Raw genomic sequence first — 23,076 nt, 5'->3', positions numbered from 1 at the left:
AAAATAGTGTTGGGCGAACTCCGCCCGACGCTTAATAGTGCGTTTGTTGAATCTAGCACAAAAACGGCAGGCCGAGACGTCATGGTCTGGGCCTAAGCAAGGAATACAGAAGGAATGGAAATCCTTATGCGGTATTTGCTTCCCACATGAAATGCAATTATTAGCTGTCTGACATCGGTCTGAGGCCAGAAAAGTTTCCCCAACAGGGTACTTAGCTTTCAAGACGACTTTGGCTGAAATATTTTCGTAAATATCAGGAGCTGGCGACCGGCACTTGCGAACTGCTTCTGCTTCGGGCACCGCACAGCAAGAAAGACTGAAGAAAATAGCGTCGGCTGGTTCTTTTATACCCCTGCCGCACTGACGTCAGGGAAGAAGCGACGACAACCGACGCCGGACCTAGACTTTGGAATTCGGCCGACTGAGGACCCGCCTGACGGCAGGATAACCCATCTGTTATGACTGCAGCTGTATGCACGATGAACATTCTGATGAGTCTGTTAAGGTTTGGCTGGCAGGGGTTAGAGTGAAGGCCCGTCCCATGTTTTGGTGACATGCCTTTGCCCACCATAGAAACTCCTGTTGTAGGCAGGGAATGAGGAATCATTGTTTCCAGACTGTGACAATTTTGACTCCATAAACTTTTTAGGTACCACTGAAGTATCTTCATATGCAGTCTTGCATATGGCATCAGTAGGATGCAGGATGCCATGAAGCCCAAAGCCTGTAGAATTTGTCTTGCAGATAACTGGGTTTTTGCTGCCAGTTTGAAGTAGTCTGTTGCCTTTGCTTGTCTGGCGTAAGGTAAGCCATCTGGGCAGTTGTATTCAAGCTTGCACCCAGGAATGTTATCTTCTGAGGGGGTACCAGCTGTGATTTCTTTTCATTTATTGTGTACCCTAGGCATGTTAGAAGCCTTTTCACAAACGCCAGGTGTTGAAGAATGGCCTTCTTTGCTTGAATGAGACAGTCCAAGTAAGGAAATATATGAATACTTGTCTGCAAAATGCAATTACTGGTGCCAGGCACTTTGGCTTATCTACTGCGCCCAGGGTCTTTACAAAGGGCGGTGCTAAGAATTGGTAATGCATTAAGCCAGCCATGAATCTGAGGTATCGTCTGCACGACTGCCTTGTTGGCACATGCAGGTATGCCTCTTTTAGGTCTAATGTCACCAGCCAAGCATTCTTGCCCAGCATGGGCAGAAGCTGCTGTAAAGTCAGCATTTTGAATTTTGGAATGTCCAGGTATGTGTTCAAAATCAATAAATCCAGTATTGGCAGTCAGGCCTTGTCCTTTCTGGGTACCAAAAACAGTCTTGTCCTTTTTCTTGTTCTGGCTGAATGGCCCCAATATCCATGAGGGATGCAACTGTGCCTCTGCCCATTGATTTTTTGGCAGATCTGGCCAACTGTTTGCCACTGGCAGAGTATGGAAATGGAATCTGTATCCCTATGATACTAATGTTTAGCACCCACTTGTTCTGGGTTATTGGCTGCCAGTTTTGAGCAAAAAGTGCTAAATTTCCCCCCAAGGGTGCTGCCAAAAGATAAGTGCTTGGTGAAGGCAGAAAGAAGTCATTGGGACGGTTTTCTGTAGGTTTGCGCTTTATCTCCTCCAGATTTGGAGGTAGAAGCGCCCCATTGCTTTCACCTGTATTAATCTTGTGCCTGGTATCTGGAACTCTTAGGGCATCTGGATTTGCCCCTTTGAGCTCTGTGACACAGGAAAGGACTAATTTTCTGTAGGCCAGTGTCTACTGAATCTTGGTGGCTGCACTTGTAAGAAGTCTTTTACAGTTTGCATAGACTTAGCTTTGTCTTCCATTTTCTTTAAAACCTCTTCTGCCTTAACACCAAACAAAGTATCATGTTGTAAAGGTGCATCTGGTAATTTAGCTTTAACATGATCAGGCAAATTTTGTTCCTTTAGCCAGGCATACCTCCTAATCACAGATCCAGTAACTGCGGCCCTGCAGGAGGCCTCTAAAGAATCAAAACCACATTGCAAAGTATGCTTTTCAACCTGTTCAGCTACATGCAATAATTCCTGCAATTCTTTATTTTCTGCACATTCAGAAATCAACATTATTTTCTGTTTCAGCAATCCCATAACATGTTGTTGATACTGGACCATATGAAACTGTCAGTTTAAGGCCCTAACTGCCAAGGTTGCAGATGTATAAACCTTTTTTCCCCCATCTATCCAGTGCCCCTGAATATCTGTCAGAGGGGGGTAGGATTTTTTGGTGTTGAGGCCTTAACTCCCTTTGGACCCTGTGAAATAGTTTGAGGATCAGCAACAGGGTTTCTAAATAAAAATTTGTGAGTCAGGGACCCTGTAATATCTGTCAGGCTTGCTGGGAACTGGAGGTAAGGAGTCAGGGGTCAGGCTTGACTCCGAAAACACATCATCCACAATGTCTAAAACAGGGGGTATGGCTAAAGGCCTGTGTTGAGGGAGGAGGAGGAAATCTCTCCCAGTGAAAATGCTCCCTCAAAGTATGCAAGGTTTCTCCAAATGAATAATCTTCTGGAGGTGATGCAGATCGTATAGACTCCTCTGCATCAGAATCCTCATAGGGAGGAATAGGTAATTCCTGATCACAAGATGAATCAGAAGAAACAGAAACCTGATCTGAAAATTCATAGTCAGTGTCTTGCCTAGGCCTCTTATCCGGAGGGGGATGGGTACCCCTGATCAGAGTAATAAGGTCTTCAAGCCATTTTGATCATCTGCTTTTTAGGCATAGAGGCCTGTGCACGTGGCTCATGCGTCATTTTTTTAGTTACAGAAGTTGCTTTTGTCTTTGATTTTGCTTCTGTCGTCGGTTTGATATAAAAATGTTGAGGCCTGAATACACCCTCAGAAGCCGGTGCCTGCTCAGCGGCTCTGGACCCATCCGAGGGAGATACATCCGTGGGTCCAATACTTTGAGTATTTCGTGGCATGCCGGACTCCACATGGGTGTCGGTAGGGGCCTACGACTCGAAAGTAGCAGGTATCAGGGGCTGTGAAAGCGCCTCACTGAGTACCGGCGACTTAGGAGAAGCTTCGTCAGTTTTGGACCTCTACTATCTTCTCTATGTCCTTTTCTTTGCGTTTTTTTTTATGTACTCCGGTAGTCTGATTGCTATCCGATTTCTGGATAGTTAAATCTGTTTCCAAAATACTCAGAGGCAAAACTATACAGACGCTTAATAGTGCGTTGGTTAAATCTAGCACAAAACAGACAGCCAAGCACGTTGTGATCAGGGCCTAGGCAAGCAATACAGTATAAAAAGGAAATCCTTATGAGGTACTTCCTTCCCACAAGTAATACTTGTATTAACTTTTTCTGACATCGGTATGGAGCAAGAAAAAAGTTTCCCCAACGAGGTACTTAGCTTTAGTGAAGACTTCGGTTCTGAAACTCAAACTCGAATATTTCAGGAGTCGGCCGACCGGCACTTGCGAAATGCTTCTGCTTCGGGCACCGCACGACAAGAAAGACTGGAGAAAATGGCATTGGCTGCTTGTTTTATACCCCTGACGACCTGACGTCACGGAAGAGGAAAAGTACAGTTTTGTACCTACCATAAATGTAGATGTTCGAAGATCCACATTGCTGCAGTCCTAACACTTGGGTAGTCCGCTGTCCCAGTCGGCCCGAATACCAAAGTATATGGCTGACGTTGGTCAAGGCGCATTAGTCTGACGTCAGGACGTCAGGGTACAAATGCGCATGACCGACGTCATATCCTCAGTCTTTTCTTGCCCCAGATGTCAGAAGACCCTAAAAAGATAAGGCTAAAACCAAACAACACCACACACTCCTGCACCAAATATATATACAATATATACAAAATTACAAGAATATAACCTCACCCACACAACCACCCCTAAACACAGAGGGGAAGGAGGGAGGTAATTGGACTGCAGCAATGTGGATCTTGAACATCTACATTTATGGTAGGTACAAAACTGTACTATGTTCTTCATACCACATTGCTGCAGTCCTAACACTTGGGTAGAATCCCAAAGCAGAGGTAAGGGAGGCTGGCAAATCATAAGGAAGCAGGAGCTGACAACATGCCCTGCAAAATAGCCGTGGCAAAACCAGCCCTAGATTTAGAGTAGAGAGGAAGGTGGTAATGCTTAGAGAAAGTATGCACTGAACTCCAAGTAGCTGCCTCCAAAATATCCTTAGTTGCCACCCCTTAGAAATGCTGTTGAAGTGGCAGTAGCCCTAGTGGAATGAGGCCTAATCCCAGCTGGAATCTCCTTGCCATGATGGGAATAACAAAATGCAATGCAAAACCCAATCCACTTAGAAATAGTTTGTTTTGACACAGGCTTGCCCTGAGAACTCAAAGCAAAAGAAACAAACAACTGCTGAGACTGCCTAAAATCCTTAGTCCTGCTTAAATAATAACGCAACTGCCTGTGTACATCTAAAGTGTGCAAAATCTTTTCCCCCTTATTTTGGGGATCTGCATAAAAGGTAGGCAAATGAATAGTTTGGTTTAAAGCCACACTAGAAACCACTTTAGGCATAAAGGAAGGATTAGTACGTAAAGATACCCTATCCTTATGAAAAATCAGGAAAGGCTCAACCGCCATAAGGGCCTGCAATTCAGACACCCTTCTTGCAGATGTAATGGCTAACAAAATAGCAGTCTTCCATGACAAATATTTCAATTCAGCAGTAGCTGCAGGCTCAAAAGGTTGTAGAGTGAGTTTCTCCAACACAAAATTGAGGTCCCAAGCAGGAGTAGGAGCTCTACGTGGGGGTCTTATATTCTTTGCCCCTCTAAGAAATTGCTTGAACAAAGGAAGAGAAAACAATGGTGGGTCACAATCATAGTGAGCTGAAATTGCTGCAGCATGAATCTTAATGGAAGAGAAAGACAAACCTTTGTCCAATAACTCAGTAAGATATTGAAGAGCCACACTCAAATTTGGCTCAGAAACATCCAAATCCTTTGCTGCACACCAAAATAAAAATCTCTTCCATTTTCCTGCGTACACTTTCCTTGTACTAGGTCTTCTGGCTTCCATAATCACATTCAAAACTTGTTGAGGAAGCTGAGACCTGCTATGGTTCAAAACAGAATATGCCAAGCTGTTAGATGAAGAGAGTGAAGCTTGACATTGAGCAGATGTCCGTCCTTCTGAGACAATAGGTGTGGAATCAAAGGTAAGGGCCATGGAGGCTTCCTTACCAGACTCCTCAGCAATGGGTACCAGTGCTGCCGAGGCCAATCTGGAGCTATTAAAATCATCCTTGGCTTGTCTTGTCTGACCTTTAGAAGTACCTTTGGGAGGAGAGGCAGAGGTGGAAAGGCATACACATGAAGATTTTCCCAAATGAAAGAAAGAGCATCCACTTTCCAGGCTGTGTGATGAAACCTTTTCGTGCAAAACTTTGGCAGCTGGTGGTTTAGTGGAGAAGCGAACAGATCTATGTCTGGAGTTCCCCATGACACTGTCAATGTCTGAAATACATGAAGATCCAGTTTCCACTCGTGGGGATCCATGATTTGCCTGCTTAACACATCTGCTAAGGAGTTCTGTGCTCCTGGCAGAAACCTTGCTTGAAGATTCAGCTGCCAGCTTAATGCAGTCTCCCACAAAATCATTGCTTGCCTGCATAGCAGATAAGAATGTGTTCCCCCTTGTTTGTTGATGTACCACATGACAGTTGTGTTGTCTGTTAGAATCAACACCTGCCCTGGAAGAAGTAAATCCTTGAAAGCCAGTAATGCAAACTGGACTGCTAACATCTCCTTCATGTTGATATGTAGATGCTGCAGTCTGGCAGGCCACTTGTCTTGTATCCACTTTCCATTCAGATGAGCTCCCCAAGCTGTGTCTGAGGCATCTGTCGTTAGAATCTGACTCGCCTCTGGCCGGGTCACAGAGAGTCCCTTGTTTAGGTGACATTCCTGAGCCCACCACAAAAATTCCTTTTGAATGCAAGGTATTATTTGAATGACAGTGTCCAAATCCTGGCAGTGCTGTGTCCATACATTTTGAGATACCATTGTAGCTTCCTCATATGCAGTTTGGCATTGGGAAGTACCAGAATACAAGATGCCATGAACCCTAAGGCTTGAAGGACTGTCCTTGTAGTCAGCCCGGACTGATGAGATAGTTGATGGAAGTAAAGAGAAAGATTCTTTTGTTTGTCCGGGGTTAAAAAGGCCATCTGGGTTGCTGTATTCAGTCTCACACCCAGAAAGCACATGTCTTGAGAGGGTACTAGACTGGACTTTATTTCGTTCACAGAATACCCTAGGCATCTTAGCACTGCTATCACATATTCCAAATGCTGAAGAAGCACGTCCTTCCTTGAGCCAGAATCAGGCAATCGTCCAAATAAGGATAGATTTGTATTCCTTTTAGCCTGAAGAAAGCTATCACTGGAGCCAGAACCTTTGTGAATACTCTGGCAGTAGATAAGCCAAAGGGCAATGCAGAGAACTGATAATGAGAATTCCCAGCTCGAAACGCAGATACTTCCTGCAAATTATTCTGATAGGAACATGAAGGTAAGCTTCCTTGAGATCCAAAGTTACCATCCAGTGATCTTTGCCCAGCAGAGGTAAAAGCTGTTGTAACGTCAACATTTTGAACTTGGGAATGTCCAGATAAGTGTTGAGGATAGACAGATCCAAAATTGGTCTCCACGTGTTCCCCTTTTTTGGTACTAGGAACAGGCGAGAATAAAATCCTAGGCCCCTTTCTGGCACAGGAACCGCTTGAATGGCCCCTATTTGGAGCAACAGAGAAATTTGCTTGTGAGCCTCTTTCCTTTGTTGAGGAGGAATGTCTGGCATGCCTTTGAAAGGAGGCAAGGTATGGAAATAAAACCTGTAACCGTGGTGAATGATATCCAATACCCATCTGTCTTGGGTAATTAAACTCCAGTTTTCTTTGAAAAGTGCCAACCTTCCTCCCAAAGGTGCTGCCAGACGAGAAGATTCTGGCAGCAGAAAAGGCAGGTCATTGTGTCTGTTTACGAAAGGACTGACCCCTGCCCTCACCAGAAGACTGAGCAGGTGAACTCCCTGTTCTAGGCCTAAAAGAACCTTGAGCTCTGCCTCTACCACGTTTAGACCTACCCCTAGACTGGGAATCATAAGCAGGATATGTCCACCCCTTGGTAGGCCAATTTCTACTAAACTTGGAGGCTGAACCTGCAAAAATCTTTAACAGTCTGCATAGACTTAGCCTTGTCTTCCATTTTCTTTAGAACTGCTTCCACAGGCGAACCAAACAACACATCAGATTGTAAAGGAGCATCTAAAATCCTTGTTTTCACATGCTCAGCTAAATTCTGATCCCTCAACCAGGCGTGCCTGCGAAGAACAACCAGTGGCAGCCACCCTCAAGAGGCCTGCACAGCATCAAAACCACATTGCAAAGAATGCTTACCCACCTGTTCAGAAACATGAACTAAATCCTGCAACTCTTTACACTCAATACCTTCCGCCAAAGCATCTACCTTAGACTTTAATTGTGAAAGGAGATAATTTTGGTATTTCAACATGTGAAACTGGCAATTCAAAGCTCTCATGGCCAAAGTGGAAGAAGTATACACTTTCTTTCCCCATCTATCCAAAGCCCTAGCCTCTTTATCTGGAGGAACAGGATTTTTAACAGAAGCCTTAACACCTTTAGGCCCCTGTGAAACAGTTTCTGGGTCTGCCCTAGGACTCTTAAAAGATACTTATGAGCTTCAGGCACCCTATAATATCTATCCGGTTTAACTGGAGCAGGAGGCAAAGAGTCAGGGTTCAGAGAAGCCTCTGCAAAAACATCCTCTACCACATCTAGAACAGGAGGTATAGCTAAAGGCCTATGCTGGGGTAGAAACAAGAATTCCCTAAGCCTTTTCCTGGAATCAGAGAAATCCTGACCTTCCCATTTAAAATGCTCCCTCATGGAATGAAGAGTCTCTGAAAATGAAAAATCCTCAGGAGGAGAAGCAGAAGGAGTAGAATCATCTACATCAGAATCAGAGTAAGGGGAATACTCCTGCAAGTCTTCAGCCGAAGACTCAGAAGCATCCGAACACTGCTCAAAACTCCCAAGCTCAGGTTCCACCCTAGGCCTCTTGTCAGGAGGGCATAGAACCTCTAATCATTGTAATCAAATCTTCTGCCATCTTAAGCATATGCTTCTTAGGTACAGACCCTGAAGAACTAGGGGTAACTCCTGAAACAAAACCTGGCCTGCCCTGGGAGAAGCCTTGGAAACAGCAGGGGAGGGCCTAACCACCTTAGGAAGGGAGGGAAGAACAGCTACCTGAGAAGCCCCTTCCGCCTGGCCTACCTCCTGAGAGGTCACATCTTGCAGTAATAAAGTCTCTCCCTGGGATTCCAAAGAAATTTCTGGCTGAACCCCTGGCTCCACCGAGCCCTCTAAAGAACCGGCGTCCGGGACGGACGGTTCTTCCAGCCTAGGCTTTGCTGTTTTGTCCTTGCGCTTTTTTGACGAAGCGGGCGTCGAGCATCCGACGGCATTTTATAATTACACCGCTTCCCAAAAACTAACCTGGCACAATCTAATCTTCTCTTTATAGTGCGTTTGTTAAATCTAGCACAAGAGCGACAGCCAACAACGTCGTGCTCAGGCCCTAAGCAAGGTATACACAAGGTATGGTAATCCCTATGAGGTATCTGTTTCCCACAAGAAATACAGTTATTCACTTTTTCTGACATCCGGTAAAATACTGAGGCAAGAAAAAACCAAAATAATCCCCAACGGGGTACTTAGCCAACTTGGATTCGGTCTGAAACTCCGACTTCGGAAAATCTCAGAACGCCAACCTGCACTTGCAAAACTGCTTCTGCATCGGACCATGCGGCAAAAAAGACTGAGGATATGACGTCGGTCATGCGCATTTGTACCCTGACGCCCTGACGCCAGACTAATGCGCCTTGACCGACGTCAGCCATATACTTTGGTATTCGGGCCGACTGGGACAGCGGACTACCCAAGTGTTAGGACTGCAGCAATGTGGTATGAAGAACATCCGCAACCAACACAGGACCCAAGGCTTGGTCTGGGCCTAAACAGGTGACGCAGTAAGAATGAAAATCTGAGGTATTTGCTTTCCACAGGCAAGACAATTGCCAACTATTTCTGGCATCGGTTAGAGCAAGAAAAAAGGATCCCCAACGGGGATCTTGGCTTTAGAAGACTTTCCTGTTTGAAACTCTAAAAACAGAAATTTCAGGTAGCGGCCGACCGGCCCTTGCAAACTGCTTCTGCTTTGAGCTCCCGCACAGCAAGAAAAGATGATGTAATGGCGTCGGCTGCATGTTTTATACCCCTGACTACCTGATGTCATGGAAGAGGCGACAGCATCCAATGCAGAAATCCCAAAACTCTGGTATTCGGGCCGACTGAGGGCTAACTGCAGGCAGCTAACCCAAGTGTGATGACTGCAACAGTGAAACATGAAGAACATCCACAGTGTAAGGTGTGCTTAGTTACTTGACTTCCAGAATGCATTAAGTCTTGCAGCTGTATTTTCTGCACAAGCAGAAAAAGTTGATATTTTTTGTTTGAGGAGTTCCATGGTATGCTGCTGAAATTTTAGCATATGGAACTGACAATTTGGTGCTCTAATAGCAAGAGTAGCAGAGTTGTATACTTTTTTACCCCATCTGTCTAATGCTCAGGAATCCCTATCTGAGGAGGTGGGATTCTTAGTAGAAGTTGCTTTAATTCCTTTAGGCCCTTGGGAGACCTCAGGGTCAGCAGTAGGATTTTTGAAAATAAATTTGTCTGTCAGGGACTCTAATACCGGTCAGGTTTCCTGGGAGCAGGAGGAAGGGTGTCAGGAGTTAAACTAGATTCCATGAAATCATCATCCACAACATCCAGGACAGGAGGAATGGCCAAGGGTCTGTGCTGTGGAAGATCTAAAAATTCCCAGAGTCTCTTTTCAGATTGATTGTACTCCTGACATTCCCATTGGAAATGCTCCCTAAAGTATGAAGGGTTTCCCCAAAAGAAAAATCTTCGGGTAGAGAGGCTGAAGGAATGGATTCCTCTGCATCAGAATCCTCATAAGCAGATAGGGGTTGCATGTCTCCATATTCAGAGGCATCAGGCTCCTGTTCAGATAAGACTACTGGGGACAAATCTCTTTCTTTTGGAAGGGGTAGCTTGGATTCCCCTGATCAACATTACAGTTTTCTGCCATTTTAAGCATTTGAGTCTGAGGCAAGGAAGCAGGTGCTGGATATAGGGTCGTCAGTTTCTTGGTGTGGTTCATACCCTGGGCCTTAGAAACTCGGTAGTTTTCGAAAGAACAGCAGACGCAAAAGAAGTCTGTTTGAGTCGAGAATCGGTAGTGCAAAGTACTTCCTCGGAAGCCGGAGCCTGCTCAGCAGCTCCAGACCCATCCAAGGTACAGACAACCACAGGATCCTTACTTGAGTTTTGCGGCATACCCGACTCCGAACCACAGGATCCTTAGTTGAAGAGTTTTGCAGCAAACCAGACTCCGAAAGGGTCTCGGTAGCGGCCTGCGACTCCACAAAAGCGGGCATCAGGGGCTGTGAAAGCTCTTCACTGAGGACCAAAGAACTGACGACTAGCTTAAAAGAAGCGTCGTCGGTAGGTTTGGACAGTACAGTTGTGTACACTTACCATAAATGTAGAGGTTAGAGTGTCTTCACTGTTGCAGTCATCACTGTAGGGTTCTTCCTGCCGGCAGGCAGCCCTAGGTCGGCCAGAATCCCAATGTCTGGGTCCGGCGTCGGCTGCGCAGTCATCCTCCCCGACGTCAGAGCGCCAGGGGTGCAAAGCTCCCAGCCGACACCATGTTCTCCAGTTTTTCTTGCCCCAAATGTCAGGTGTCCAAAAGTAAAGGCTAAAAGTAAGGTACAACAAAACCCCATACCCTATAGCAAATACACCTCAGAAGAAGGGTGAAGCAGGGAACCACAGTAAAGAAAGAATAAGAGGGGACAGGGAGGTGGGTAACCCAGACTGCAACAGTGAAGACACTCTAACATCTACATTTATGGTAAGTGTACACAACTGTACTATGTTCATAGTGTTTCACTGTTGCAGTCATCACTGTAGGGTTGAATCCCAAAGCTGAGGTAGAGGGTGGTGGTTAGAGAGTAGGAGGGGCGGCTAGAAGGCCTTGCAAGACTGCAGAGGCAAAGCCTGCCCTGGACTTAGAATAAAGAGGTAGATTATAGTGCTTAGAGAAAGTATGCACTGAACTCCAAGTTGCAGCTTCCAAAATATCTTTGGTAGGTACTCCCCTGAGAAAAGCAGCAGAAGTAGCACCAGCTCTGGTGGAGTGAGTCCTAATTTTTCCTGGGATTTGCTTTCCATGATGAGAGTAACAAAATCTGATTCCATGAGCAATCCATTTAGAAATGGCCTGTTTTGAAATAGCCTTGCCTTGGGAATTTGCTGCACAAGAAAAACAGTTGTTCTGTTTTTCTGATATCATTGGTTCTGTCCAGGTAAAAACGAAGCTGCCTGTGCACATCCAGGGAATACAAGATCCTCTCCCCCCTTATTTGGTGGATTGGGGAAAAAAGTTGGCAGGTGAATAGTTTGGTTTAAAGCCATTTTAGAAACCACTTTAGGCATGAAAGTAGGGTTAGTCCTTAAAGAAACCCTGTCTTGATGAAAAATAATGCAAGGTTCCACAGCCATGAGTGCTTGTAACTCCAAGACTCTTCTGGCTGAAGTCAAAGCCAGTAGGATAACGGTCTTCCATGATAAATACTTAATATCAGATGTGGCAGCAGGCTCAAAAGGAGGCAGAGTAAGTTTTTCCAGAACATAGTTGAGGTCCCAGACAGGTATGGGTGGTGTCCTAGGGGGCCTTAAATTCTTAGCTCCTCTGAGATATTGTTTCAGAAGTGGATGTGAAAAAATTGGAGGATCTGTATTGTAATGTGCAGAAATAGCGGAGGCATGTATTTTTATGGAGGAAAAGGATAAACCCTTATGTAACATGTCTGTCAGGTAATGTAAAATCAATGGAATATTTGGAATGAGAGGATCAGAGTCCTGAGCATGCATCCAGGTGCAAATTCTCTTCCATTTACCTTCATAAGATTTTCTAGTGCTAGGCCGTCTGGCTTCTAAGATAACATCCATGACCTGTTTGGAAAGGGTAGGATTAATCACAGACCCTGAATACACCAGGCTGAGAGTTTTGATATGAGAGTGCAAAACCTGGCCCTGGTGTTGAGACAAAAGATTTGGAATCTGAGGTAGAATCCAAGGGGGCTCCTGGGATCGATTTATCAGTGTTGAGTACCAAAATTGTCGAGGCCAATTTGGGGCTAGTAAAATCATCTTGGGTTTGTCCTGTTTTATCTTTAATAACACCCGTGGAAGAAGAGGTAGAGGAGGAAAGGCATACCCAGAGAGGTTCCTCCAACTGAATGAAAGAGCATCCACTTTCCATGCTAGCTTGTGATATGTCCTTGTGCAAAAAGTCTGTAACAGGTAGTTGTGGCGAGATGCAAACAGATCTATACCCAGGCAGCCCCAGGCTTCTGTAATCATCTTGAATATTTGGGTGTCTAGCATCCACTCGTGTGGGTCTGACAGGTTTCTGCTTAGGCTGTCTGCCAAAGTATTTTGTTTCCCTGGCAGGAACTGTGCTTGTAGGTCCACTTTGCAAGCTAGTGCTGTGTTCCATAGAGCCATGGCTAGTCTGCAAAGGGGGTAGGAGTGTGAACCCCCTTGCTTATGTACCACATAGCTGTGGTGTTGTCTGTCCGTATCAGTAGTTGCCCTGGCTGTAGAAGATCCCTGAAAGCCAAGAGGGCATTCTGTACAGCTAACATCTCAAATTGATATGTAGATGCTTCTGATCCTCTGTCCAAAAACCTTGCAGGCCTTTCCCCTGCAGATGGGCTCCCCATGCGTAATCCGAGGCGTCCGTGGTTAATGCTTGGTAGGCTGGAGGTAGACTGAAGGCTTTCCCTTTGTTTTGAGGACATGCCATGGCCCACCAATGGAATTCCTTTAGCAGGCAAGGCAAAACAGCAATCTCTGTGTTTAGACTGTGACAATGCTGGGACCATACGCTTTTTAGGTACCATTGTATCTTTCTCATATGTAGTCTTGCATATGGTATGAGAAGGATGCAGGAGGCCATGTAACCCCAAAGCCTGCAGGAATTTCCTTGCAGTTAGCTGGGACATTAACGCCAGGGTTTTGAAAGTTGAAGCCAGCTGAAGTTGTTTTTCGGATGTCAGGAATGCCATCTGGGTTGTTGTGTTAAAGAGCACCCAGGAAAGTTCTCTGTTGTGTGGGTGTCAAATTTGACTTTTTTACGTTCACAGTGAATCCCAGGTACTTGAGTAGATTTTGAACAAATTCCAGGTGCTGGAGTAAGACATCCTTGCTGTCTGCTTGAATAAGGCAGTCGTCCAGATAAGGGTAAATTTGAATTCCCTTGAGTCTGCAGTAAGCCACTACTGGTGCCAGGCACTTGAAGACCCTGGGCGCAGTAGACAAGCCAAAGGGCAGCGCAGAGAATTGGTAATGTTTCGAGCCTGCCTTGAACCCGAGGTATCTTCTGCACTCCTGTCTGATAGGAATGTGTAGGTAAGCCTCCCTTAAATCCAATGTCACCATCCATGCATTTTTGCTCAAAATTGGCAGGAGCTGCTGCAGAGTAAGCATCTTGAACTTTGGTATCTCCAGGAAAGTATTCAAGACCGACAGATCCAGGATGGGTCTCCAAGAATTTTTTCTGGGAACTAGAAAGAGACTTGAGTAAAAGCCTTGTCCCGTCGCTGATTGTGGAACCAGTTCTATGGCCCTCATAGACATGAGGGATCCCCACCTGTTTTAATGCCTCTGCCCATTGTTTTTTTGGTAGGTCTGGCCATCCGTTTGGTCTTGGCAAGGTATGAAAGTGGAATTTGTAACCTCTTGAAACTACATACAGAACCCACTTGTCTTGGGTTATTTAAGTCCAATTTCGGTGAAAAAGTGTTTTCCTCCTATAGGAGCTTCCAGGAGAGAGGTTCCTGGAGCCATGCAGGGGTAGTCATTGAGCCCGTTTCCTATAAGATTGAGGTCTGTCCTCTCTCCACCCCTGGGAGTGGAAACTATCCACTGTCTAGGTCTATAAAGAGGTCTGTGCTTGGGCCCTCCCTCTGGGGCGCCTACATCTACCCCTCTGAGGCCTGTCCGAGCTGGGAAAGGACCAATTTTTAGTTGGCCAATTTCTGCTAAATTTTGGGGGCTGAACTTGTAAGAAATCCTTAACCGTTTGCATGGATTTTGCCTTATCCTCCATTTTCTTTATCACCTCTTCAGCCTTAGACCCAAACAAAACATTATGTTGAACAGGAGCATCCAGTAACTTTGCTTTCACTTGATCAGGCAAATTTTGTTCCTTTAACCAAGCATGCCTTCTAATGACCATGCCAGTGGCAGCCGCCCTGCAAGAGCCCTCCAAAGCTTCAAAACCACAGTGTAAGGTATGTTTCCTCATCTCCTTGGTAGCATGCATCAAACAGTGTAATTCCTCATCTGCCCATGCAGAAATGGTACCTAGCTTTTGTTTCATGACAGATAGAAGAAATTGCTGATATTTTAGCATATGAAATTGACAATTTAAAGCCCTAATGGATAAAGTAGCAGAAGTGTACACTTTTTTGCCCCATCTCCAAAGCTCTAGAATCCTTATCTGATGGAATAGGATTCTTAGCAGTGGCGGCCTTAACACCCTTAGGACACTGAGAAATGGTTTCTGGATCAGCAGTAGGATTTTTATAAAGAAACTGGTGGGAGTCAGAGACTCTAATATCTGTCAGGCTTTGCAGGGGCTGGAGGAAAGGAGTCAGGAGTTAAACTAGCCTCAGAAAAGACATCATCCACAATATCCAAAATAGGAGGAATAGCCAGGGGTCTGTGTTGGGGAAGAAGGAAATCCCTAAGCCTTCTCTTAGATTCAGAGTACTCCTGTCCTTCCCAGTGAAAATGTTCCCTCATGTCATGTAAAGTATCCCCAAAAGAAAAATCCTCAGGGGGAGAAGCTGAAGGAATGGATCCCTCAGCATCAGAATCCTCATAAGGAGGGAAAGTATAATACTGTTCAGAGGAAGACACTGAAGAGATTGAATCCTCTGATCAGGCATCTTAGTCCAATTCTTGTCTTGGCCTTTTGTCTGGATGGGGATGTGAACCCCTAATCATAGTTAGCAAGTCCTCCACCATTTTAAGCATTTGTTTTTGAGATTTAGGTCCCGGATCAGAGGAGGCCTGGGCTTGAGTCTTTGTTTTAGAAGGAGTCTTTGCCTTTATCTGTAGCTGCGTAGGCCAGAAAACCCCCTCGGAAGCCGGTACCTGCACAGTGGCTCCGGACCCATCCGAGGGAGCATTATCCAAAGGTCCTGCACCTGGAGTACTCAAAGGCCTAGTTGGCTCCTCGTGGGAGTCCGTTTCAGCAAGCAGTTCGGTAATGGCAGACGACAGGGGCTGCAAAAGCGCCTCACTGACTATGGCTGAACCTGCAGCTGGCTCTGCTTGTAAACTGTCTGATTTGGACCTAGGAGACCTGTCCTTATCCTTGCGCCTTTTGTGAACTCCGGTAGTCGGAAGCATGTCTGACGACATATTGTAATTAAATCGCCTGCCAAAGTAATGAAAAGCAAAATCCTATCTCCGCTTAACAGTACGTTGATTAAATCTAGCAAAAAAACGACAACTAGCTACGTCATGGTCAGGGCCGAGACAAGGAATACAGTAAGAGTGGAAACCCTTATGAGGTATTTGCTTCCCACATGAAATACAACTATTAACTTTTTCTGACATCGGACTGGAGCAAGAAAAAAGTTTCCCCAACGGGGTACTTAGCTTTGAGAAGAAGAAAGTCTTCGGAATGAAGCACCAAAAATATCATGAGTCAGCAGACCGGCACTTGCTAACTGCTTCCACCGCACGGCAAGAAAGACTGGAGAACATGGCGTCGGCTGGGAGCTTTGTACCCCTGGCGCTCTGACGTCAGGGAGGAGGACAGCGCAGCCGACGCCGGACCCAGACTTTGGGATTCTGGCCGACCGAGGGCTGCCTGCTGGCAGGAAGAAACCTACAGTGAAGACTGCAACAGTGAAACACTATGAACATCCGTGTGGTTTGTCTGTCTTTATCCTTACGTTTTTTCAGAAGATCTGCTGTCAGATGGCTTACCCAAGCCATATCGGAAATTGAGAAAATATCTAGCTACAATAAGGGCCCCACAACGTATAGTTCTGGTGTTTAACCAAGCACAACAACAGCGGCGGATGTCGTGGTCTTGGCCTAAGCAAGTGATGCAGTAAGAATGAAAGTCTCAATGTGGTATTTGCTTTCCACAGGCGAGACAATTGTTAACATTTTCTGACAGTGGTTAGAGAAAGAAAAAAGGATCCCAATGGAGTACTTGGCTTTAGAAGACTTCAACTTCAGTTTGGAAAATGAAAACTCAGGTGGCAGCTGACCGGCACTCGTGCAAACTGCTTCCTGCTCCTCTGCAAGAAAGACTGATGCAATGGCGTTGGCTGCCTTACTTTATACTACTGATGACCTGACATCAGTCCTGAAGTGACAGCAACCGATGCAGAAATACTAAGCCTCTGATATTCGGGCAGATTGAGGGCTACCCTGGCAGGGAAAACCCAAATGTGATGGCTGCAACAGTGAAAGACAAAACATCTTCCCCTCCCAGGAGATGTTGAAAGCATCTACCTTCCAGGTTAGAGGGGAGTAAGTCTTTGAGCAGAAGGTCTGCAGCTGCCTGTTTTTTTGGGGGGGGGGTCAAACAAGTCTATTTGAGGAGTGCCTCACCAGTGGACAATATCTAAGACTACAGTCCTGTCCAGCATCCATTTGTGTTGTGGACAACACATCCTGCTTAGAAGATCTGCTTGTTTGTTGTCCTGTGATGGAATGTTGGTTGCCTGCAGGGCCAAGTTGTGGCGAGAGACTAGATCCCGTCTCAGCAGAGTTAGTCTGCAAAGCTAATATGCCTTTGTTCCTCCCGGTTTGTTGAGGTACCACATTACAGTGGTGTCGTCTGTTACTATTTGAAGAACCCTTGGAAGAAGCAGAGAGGTACATTTTTTTTTTTTTTTTTTAGAGCTAAGACTGCTGTCATTTCCCTCGCATTGATGCGTTTGGCCCTCAAGGAAGGGTGCCAGGTTGCTTGAACCCTGTAAGATGCCATTGCAGCTCCCCACCCTGAATCTGAGGTATCTGTATGCATTACCTGGGTTGGGAGTGTGGGCTGGAGTGAAGCCCCGGGTTTAGCTGGACTTGTTGGATCCACCAGCTGATCTCTTTATTTAGACAGGGAAGGAGGAGGGGGAGTACTTGCTCCAAGTGGTTCTGCTGCTGGGACCAAATGTTTTTGGTGTACCACTGTATTTTGCGCATATGCATTCTGGCCAGTGGGAGTGTAGGGATGGTTGCTGCCATTAAGCCCAGGAGTCGAAGGAATTGCCTTGCAGTTATTACCTGTGTCTGTAACAAGTGGGAGGTCAGGGATAGGACCTTGTCTTGTGGAAGAAAGGGCTTCATTCTGTCAGTTCGGACTCCAACTCAGAAAAATCTTGTCTTGGTCTGGGTTCAAGGAGGACTTGGGAAGGTTGAGGGTGAACCCTAGATTTTGTATAAGGGACATGGTGAAGTGCAGATGTTTTGATAGGGTATTTTTGGACTCTGCCAGAATTAGGATGTCGTCCAGATGGGGATAAATCTGAATTCCCAGAGTTCTGCAAAAGGCAATGGCCGGGGCCAGGCATTTTGGGAACACTCGGGGAGGGGGGTCAGTTGGCAAAGCAGTAAATTGGAAATGAGAGGAGGGCCCAGAGAAACGCAGAAATCTTGTGGGAAGTTCTGATTGGTATGTGTAGGAGAGGCCTAAGATGGGTCTCCATGGGCAGTCTTTCTTTGGAACCAGGAAGAGACAGGAGTTGAAACTTTTTCCTTCCTGCCCTGAGGGGATGGGTTCTATGGTACCCAGCTTCAGAAGGTCCGTCAGAACCTGTGGAAGGAGATGCAGTTGGTTTTTGGGAGGGAAAGGGATGCCTCTCATGGGAGGTTTTTCTTTCCAGGAGAGGAAATATCCTTTTTGTATTATGGATAGATGGATAGTACCCATTTGTCTGAGGTTATCGTTTCCCAGAAGGGGAGGCAGTGGGAAAGGCATGCCGAGAGTGGCAGGGGGGCAAGGTACTCGCACATTGTTAGGGGCTCCTCTGTCCTGAAAAGGTTGTCTAGGTTGAGGATGCAGGGCAGCAGGTCTGGAAGTGGTGGGTCTTCTTGCATGGTAACAAAACGGCACACGAAGAAGGCCAAGGAAACTTGGCCTTCTTATGCAGAGGTTCTGACGTGGCCTCCGAGGTGGGATCCATCCTTAGGGCTAACTGCTTAAGGTGCTGGTTTTCTAAATAGAGGTTAAGCGAGGCCAGACAGCTATGTAGGGTCTTCAGCACAAACGATTGACAAATGGGAGCAAACGGTATGGTCGTGCTTCTGGCATAAGCAAAAAACACACCGATCATGGGAGTCTTTATGGGGTATCTGGCACCCACATTGGCATGTACACTTTTTTACCTGACATTGGCTATAAATTGCTACAACAAACCAAGCCTAAGCAATAACAAACAGATATGAAGAAAAACAAAATGGGTTACGATGTCTGATGTTAAGGAGCGAACACAAGATGCATTGGTTGTCTGTGGCTGAAAAGTTTTGAGGATTGTGCGTGCAGACGTCACATTTAAGGCCCCTGGTTTATGGCCTTACATGTGATGTCCCACGCAGCTGCAACAGCCAAACTGAAGCTTTTGTATAGGAGCAGACGTACAAGTTGCCTGAGGGCAGGAAATCCTACAACAAGAATATTGCAACATAGGAATAGAAGGACAAACAATGGTCACTGCAATGCAGCAACTTTTGAGATCTTCCAAGGCCATTAGCTGGAAGTGGTTTGAACATTACAGTTTGATGACCTATTAGCAGGAAGAGATAAGAAATCTAGTTTTAGCAATAGAAAATGAGCTTAGAGAGCCTTAATCTGAAGTGGTGTTTCTTTTGAAGGGTCAGAGAGATGTATGCACAAATTCAATTGGATGTCACAGATGGAGTTGGGTAAATACGTACTCTTCAGAGGCAACATCTGTATTCATGTTTGGCAACAAGAATAGCTCTACACATGAATGACTTAATATGTTTTGCCTGCAGCCCAGAAAAACTAGATCCTGAGATGGGTGCAGGAAAGACATTTTGCAGTTGATGGCGTACCTTAATTGAGATACAAGGTGGGTGAACTAGAGGTGCTGTTGGAGAATTTGAGGTTAAGTAGCTTGGATTAACAGGTCGTCTAAGTTGGGAAAAATCTGAACTACCTGGCTTTGGCAGCAGGTGATCACTGGTACCAGACATTTTGTGAAAACCCTCAGGTTGTGGAAAGCCAAAAGGCAAAACAGTAAGCTGATCGTGATATGAGCTAGTACTATATCAGAGGAATTGCCTGTAAGGGGGCAGAACTAGTTTATAGAGGTAAGCATTCTTTAGATCTAGGGATACTTGAAAGGCCTTGGGCAGAATGAACGGATGCAAGTGTGTGCAGGGAGAGCATTTTGAAAGTAAGCACTTTTAAGAAGATGTTTAGTAGAGAAAGATCCAATATGGGTCTCCACTGTCATTTCCTTGGCACTAGGAAATGTCTGGAGTAAAACCCCTTTCCGACAAGTTCTTTTGGAACCAGCTCTACTGTGCCTTGTGCCAACAGTCCCTGTAAAATGGATGGGAGCAGATAAATTTGTTTGTGCGGAGGTGAGAGTATGCCATTTAGAGGAGGAATCCACATCAAAGACATGATAGCATCCATTTGTCTGTAGTGATTTTTTTTCCCAGGTGGACAGAGACTGGGGTCAGTCTTTTTGAGAGGGGTAGGGAGCAGCTGGGGGGAAAGGAGGATGAAGATGGTGACAGAGAATTCTACCCAAACGGAGGCCTCCCAGAAGTCTCCCAGTGTGTTTTTCTTCCTGGGAATTTCTTTCTGGGGGCCTTCCTGTGTTTCTGGCTAGGCCTAGGATTCCTTCTGACAAAAGAGGTAGGTTTTGTTTGGTAATTCCTTTGGTACCTAGGTAGAGAGGATAACATTAGCTGCCTGCAGTTCTTCTTGACTTTACCCCGTTATTGAAGAGTTTTGAAAAGGTTGACCATTTGGGAGCCAAACAAAAGATCCTTGTTTAAACAGGAGTCCACTACTTTTGCTTTCAAGTCCTCAGGAATACGCTGGTTAAATAACCATGCATATCTGTGGATAGCAAAGCTTGTAGCAGCTGCTCTGGACAAGGCCTCTGTAGCATCACTTCTGCATTTAAGGGTGTGTGTCTGGCCACAAGTGTAACCCAGTTAAATAAGGATAACATTGGCTGTTTAGCATTAGTATCCTGTAAATCTGCCATTACCTTTTGTAAAGAACTGAGAATGGATATACATATTTGGTCATCTTGGCTTGGTAATTAGCCTTGAATGCAGAGGTACAGCAGGCACACACTTTTTTTTACCTCACCTAGCCATAGTCCTGCTATCCTTATCTGAAAGAGGTAATTTGCACTGGGAAGGAGATTAAAACGCTTATCAGATGAGAGAAAAACTGTAGAAGGGTCCACCACAAGATTTTATAACAAACATAAGATCATCAAGGACTTTAAATAAAAATCTGTCTGGTCTTTTGGGAGTGGGAAGCTGAAAGTCAGGCCCAACAGATGTTGACTGTAAAGCACACAAAGGGCATAAAGAACAGGAGGACAGGAGATTTCTGAAAGCTATATATCTTATCTGCATCTCTGAAATCTGCCTAGATTCAGACTGAAAATGCTTCATCATATTTAAAATTGCCTCTCCAAAAGGAGCTTTGAATGGAGAATCAGGTAAAATGGAGTCCTAATCATTTGAAGGGACTTGAGCAGGAGAGTGCATTTGAGAGGAGTGAGCCAGAGAATGATCAAAATCAGAAGCCTCCTCATCTTCAGAGGAAGATGAATCCACAGCCAACTTTTGAGGGTGGGGAGAGGGGGTTGAAATGAGAGAGGAGGCTTCAGAGCCAAAACAGCCTTAAACAAACCTTGAGAGAAATCTATTCATTCTTTCCCTCTAGAAGAGGAAGGAGGTGGTTGAGGAGAAGCAACAGGTTTTGTTTTCTTGCACTTATTCTTAGGTGTGATGGCTCATCACCCTAACGTACCTCCAAATAGTTTTCCTGGGATCTCGTCCCTAATCAGGAATCTGAGGGATGCCCTCTGGTCCCCCCCAAGACATAAAAATTTGTGGTTCATCTCAGTCTGCAGAATCCTCAGCCGTCAAGGCTGCCAATGCCATACTGGTCTCCAGAGGGGTCTCAGGAATAGGAATCAAGATGCATCAAGGGTTCTGAAACCTTAGTGGGTATGTCAAAGAGTCAGAAAGGGCAAACTAAGTCTCTGGCCTAGGGTCTTAGTTTTTTTTCTCAAGTGGCAGAGGTATGTCTAGTGAAGTGGAATCCACCATCTTGGAATAGGCCAAGCTTCGGAGATGCTGGGTCTTGAAGCGCTAACAGAAGACAAATGGGATTGCAAAGACTTTGGAACAAAGGATTGGCAGATAGAAAGTGTGCTTGTATATGGTCCTATTGCTCAGGGTTGCAGTATTCCTGAACTATTGGTTGTCACCATCAATGTCTGGCAGGGGTACCGAAGCTTTACTTTTCCTAGATCCTTCATCAGAAGCATGACCTCAGCTTGTATGCACTGATGTATATAGGGAGACGTATGAACATGGATCCTCAACTATTTCCAAGCCAGCGGCCTATATACTACTAAGAGAAGAGACTAGTCAGCTGGGCGGAGGGGGTCGTAGCTTGAAATAAGAACACTCCCGTACCACCCATGTAACACAGCAAACACTAGAACAAACAGGGAAGAGGAAAGTGAGACAGTAGACGGAATGGAGGGTGGGATGGAATACTGCAACAGTGATCAATCAACAGGAAGCTACTGTAATGCTAAATTCTTATAGAACTGCACTAATTCCAGACTAAAATCACTGTTGCAGTATTCCCAACATATGGGTAATTCCCAGAGATGCAGGAAGAAAGGTATTTGGCTGCTGCGTAGAATCGAGTTCTCCAGAATCCTGGACAGGACTTGACCTAGCAAAGGCTGCCTTGGACCTGGAGGAAAGCATCAGTTTTGTAGTATTTGGTAAAGGTGTGTACAGAGGACCAAGTGGCCACCTCCGAGGTAGACCTGGAGTCTTTTCATTTGGGGAAAGCCCTTGAGGAAGCCACTACCCTAGTGGAATGTACTTCTGGGGATTAGGAAAGAAAGTGGGATGATGAATAGCCTTGACTGAGTGACAGTTGTTCACTGCCTTAGGCATAAAAGATTGGATTAGTGCTGAGCGAGTCACCCTTTGTGAAAAGAAAAGGGGGGAGTGGCCATGGTAGCTTGCAACTCAAACTCTCCCCTTTCTGAAGTGAGACACAAAAGGAGGATTTTTTTTTTCTGAAGTGCAGAATTTTAGAGAAGCAAAAGAAGCAGGTTCGAATGGAGGTAGAGTAACTTTTTACACAAAATTAAGACCTCAAAGGGGGAGAGATGACTTTCCTTAGTGGGTTAAGATGAATGACTTGCCTGAGGAAAAGTCTGACCTCTATCCTAGCCATAAGTAGAGGGCTAAGAGGGAAGCAGGCATTAACAGTGGACAGGTGAGCTTTTATGGAAGAGTAGGCCAATCCTGAAGAAATTTACAGAGGTATTGCAGTACACTAGGAACCAGTGATATGAGTGGATCCTGACTACGTTTCCAACATCAAACATAAATAGGAAAACCTTTTCCAGTTAGCAGTGCAAGATTTTTGGGTCTATTAAACTGTCAAAATGGCATTATAGCAAATGCCATTTCGCTGACACAAAAAGCGAAATGCTCAAACAGTGAAAGCCCAGGTCATCAATTTTTTCCTCGGGGGGTCAGTAGACCAAGAAAACACACCAGTTAAAACGTGTGCCCCCCCACAACCCCCCCCTAACTAAATATACCAACTCC

The 23,076-nt window shown here is 45.4% G+C and overlaps 1 protein-coding gene across 1 annotated transcript in view; it reads right to left on the bottom strand.

Annotated features, from left to right (window-relative positions):
• The window catches only part of SEPTIN6 (septin 6), a 1,039,180-nt gene that overhangs the window by 598,968 nt on the left and 417,136 nt on the right, over positions 1 to 23,076 (bottom strand). The window lies entirely within an intron of this gene.

Source organism: Protopterus annectens, chromosome 13.part0 (genome assembly GCF_019279795.1).
Source record: "Protopterus annectens isolate FY-2018-M chromosome 13.part0, PAN1.0, whole genome shotgun sequence".
Classification (NCBI taxonomy): domain Eukaryota; kingdom Metazoa; phylum Chordata; order Ceratodontiformes; family Protopteridae; genus Protopterus; species Protopterus annectens.
Note: the sequence above shows the minus strand (reverse complement) of the source record. Positions and strands in the feature narration are given on the sequence as shown.